Source organism: Camelina sativa, chromosome 14 (assembly GCF_000633955.1).
Source record: "Camelina sativa cultivar DH55 chromosome 14, Cs, whole genome shotgun sequence".
NCBI lineage: Eukaryota > Viridiplantae > Streptophyta > Magnoliopsida > Brassicales > Brassicaceae > Camelina > Camelina sativa.
The window spans coordinates 19291134-19294867 of NC_025698.1; positions in this window are offsets into that span (position 1 = coordinate 19291134).

The following is a 3734-nucleotide window of genomic DNA, read 5'->3' on the forward strand; positions in this document are numbered from 1 at the left end:
ATTCTCCTCTCGAGAACCCTCACTGGTCTCGCCTCCAAAGTCATGTTAGGCTGAAGATCCTCAGGAATCTTAGCTAACAACTGATCATCCTCACGGAGACACTTCCTCAACATAGAAACATGGAAAACCTTATGGAATGCACGCATAACCTCAGGTAACTCCAGTCTATAAGCCACTGGTCCGACACGCTCAATCACTCTGAACGGACCCATATAACTCGGACTCAACTTAGTCTCAGTCAATGACCTGTTCGGACCCTGCAACATGGTCATCTTGAGGTACACTCTGTCTCCTACCTGAAACTCAAGATCTCTCCTCCTCCTATCGGCATAACTCCTCTGCCGATCCTGAGCCTCCTTCATGTTCAGCTTGAGAACCCAGATCTTCTCTGAGGTCTCCTGAACAAAATCTGCCCCGTAAATGCTCCTCTCCCCCACCTAAGTCCAGCATAACGGTGTACGACACGGCCTCCCATACAAAGCCTCATAGGGAGCCATTTTAATACTTGCCTGATAATTGTTGTTGTAAGCAAACTCTACCAAGCTCAAGTGATCTGCCCAATGGCCTCCCCAATCCAACACACACATCCTCAGCAAATCCTCCAGCGTCTGAATCCTCCTCTCTGATTGTCCATCTGTTTGGAGATGATAAGTTGTACTCATATGCACCTTAGTGCCCATCTCTGCCTGAAACGCTCTCCAGAACACCGAAGTGAACTTAGAATCCCTATCAGACACGATGCTCGCTGGCACCCCATGCAACCTGACTATCTCCTTCACATACTTCTTAGCCAAGACCATTGCTCCATCAGTCTTCTTAATGGCCAGGAAATGTGCCGACTTAGTCAACCGGTCCACAATGACCCAAATAGCATCAAACGTCCTGGACACTGGCAAACCTACCACGAAGTCCATAGTAATCATATCCCACTTCCACTCTGAGGGAAGACTCTTCAGTAACCCTCATGGAACCTAATGCTCAGCCTTCACTAGCTGGCACACATCGCACCTCGCGACCCAACTAGCTACATCTTTCTTCATCCCGACCCAATGATAGTACCTCTTGAGATCACGGTACATCTTAGTCGCTCCTGGATGAACAGAAAACTTGCTCCCATGAGCCTCTCTCAGGATCTCCTGCCTCAACTCCTCATCCTTGGGCACACAAATCCGACCGTGCACCAAGATAGTACCATTATCCGAGACCTGATACTCTGAATCAACGTCCTTTGAGGCATTCACCAGCCCCAAATCCCCCTCCGGAGCCAACCGCACTCTGCTAAGAAGATCTGCTCTATCAACCGCCTCCAAACCCAACGGTTCTTGAGATACAGCACACAAACTCAACGCACCGATCTCTCCTACCAGAGACTCCATCTCTTGCTCCTGAGCCGAAGATACCCTCTTCCGACTCAGAGCATCTGCAACCAAGTTAGCCTTACCAGGATTATAGGCTATCTCCAAATCATAGTCTGCCACAAGCTCCATCCACCGCCTCTGCCTCAAATTCAGCTCAGGCTGAGTGAATATATACTTCAGACTCTTATGATCTGTAAACACATGTACCTTTGCACCATAAAGATAAGATCTCCAAATCTTCAGGGCAAAAACTACAGCACCCATCTCCAAGTCATGAGTAGGATAGTTGCCTTCATGCTTCCGCAACTGCCGCGAAGCGTAGGCAATCACCTTCCCATGCTGCATCAGAACACACCCCAAACCAACTCTAGATGCATCTGTATAAACCACATAGGGTTCTCCCTGCTCAGGCAAAGCCAACACTGGCGCAGTAGTCAACATCTCCTTCAGGCTTGCAAAGCCTTCCTCACACTCCTCTCACCAAACAAAAGGAACATCCTTCCCTGTCAACTTAGTCATAGGACGCGCTCTGCTCGCAAACCCCAGCACAAACCTCCTGTATTATCCTGCCAATCCAAGAAAACTCCTGACCTCTGTGGCATTATGCGGTCTAGGCCAATCTCTGATAGCCTGAATCTTCTCCGGATCTACAGAAACCCTGTATGCAGACACAATATGACCCAGAAAGCCCATCTCGCGCTGCCAAAAACTGCACTTGCTCAACTTAGCAAACAACTTCTGCTCCCGCAGCTTCTCCATAACTGCCCTCAAATGCATTGCATGCTCCTCAGGACTCTTAGAATAAAACAGGATATCGTCGATGAAAATGATGACAGATACATCCAGAAACTCCTGAAACACACTGTTCATCAATCTCATAAACGTTGTTGGTGCGTTAGTCAACCCGAAAGACATCACCACAAACTCATAGTGCCCGTACCTCGTCCTAAATGCAGTCTTCCTCACATCTGCCTCATCTATTGGTACCTGATGATAACCAGACGCTAGATCTACCTTAGAGAACCAAGTAGCAACCCTTAACTGATCCAACGACTCATCAATCATGGGAAGAGGGTACTTGTTCTTGACGAACAACACCGGTGCTCCCAACGGTGATACACTAGGACGGATGAATCCCTTACTCAACAAATCCTCTAGCTGCTTCTTCAGCTCTGCCATCTCTGCTGGAGCCATTCTGTAAGGAGCCTTGGATAACGGCATCGTCCCTGGTTCCAGTTCAATCGTGAAAGGATCAGACCAAGATGGTGGTAACCCCTGCAACGACTGGAACACATCCTCAAACTCCTCTACAACTGGAATACCGCTAACCGTAGACTTCCCCACTGAATCTGGCATAGATATGGTAACCAAATAAGCCTCACGGTCCTTCTCGATCATCTTCCCAGCCTGAATGGCCGAGATCACGAGACTCACCGAAGTCGGTCTAATACCCTGAAAAACCAACTTCCCTCCTGGACGCTCAAACTCCACTCTACCCCGATAGCAATCCAAATACATCATGTGCCGATTCAACCAATCCATCCCGAGAATAACATCATACAACTCCACTGGACTGATAAGCAAATCCGCTGGCCACGACTCCCCTGCGATCTGAATATCAATTCCTCTGACTCGTCCAATAACTCTCAGGAACTTGCCTCCCGCAACTCTGACATCTCCTGTATGTTCCCCGGGATCCCCTTTGATCCCCGCGCTCTCTGCACACTCCGGAGTAATGAAGCTATGAGAAGCTCCAGAATCAAACATAACATGGGACTTAAACCCGCCCACCAACAAGGTCCTAACACAAACCTCATGTGTTGAGAACCTAACACTTTATCACAGGGAAACATAAAATATGAACTTACTAAGAATTCACAAAGATTAAGTACCAGAAATTATACCTGTGATCGCCCCAGCACTGGTTCCACCAGTCTCTATAGTCGTGTAAGCCCGTGGCGCCTGCTCAATCCGTGCCACCTGCTGCCCTCCAGGCTGCACCTGCTACAACACCGCCACTGCCACCAGCTGCAACTTGGGACACATGGGCCTGATATGCCCCGGCTCCCTGAAATGATAGCACACACGAACCCCTGCCGTCGGAGCACTCCTCTTGGGACAACTAGCAATCCGGTGATCCTTGCTCCCACAACCGAAGCAACTCGCACCACTCGGCCTCTGCGTAACCTCCCACCTCCTCTTGGTTCCCTGCGCAGGCTTACCGCCCCTGCTAGAACCACCCTGCTGTTGAGCCCTACTAGGCTGAACTGCTGGACTAACCACCACTGACTGTGCCCGGATGTCCTCGTCAATCCCTGCTGCAGTCTCAACCAGCTCTGCACGCGTAGCATAACTCCGCCCTCTACAGTGAACCCT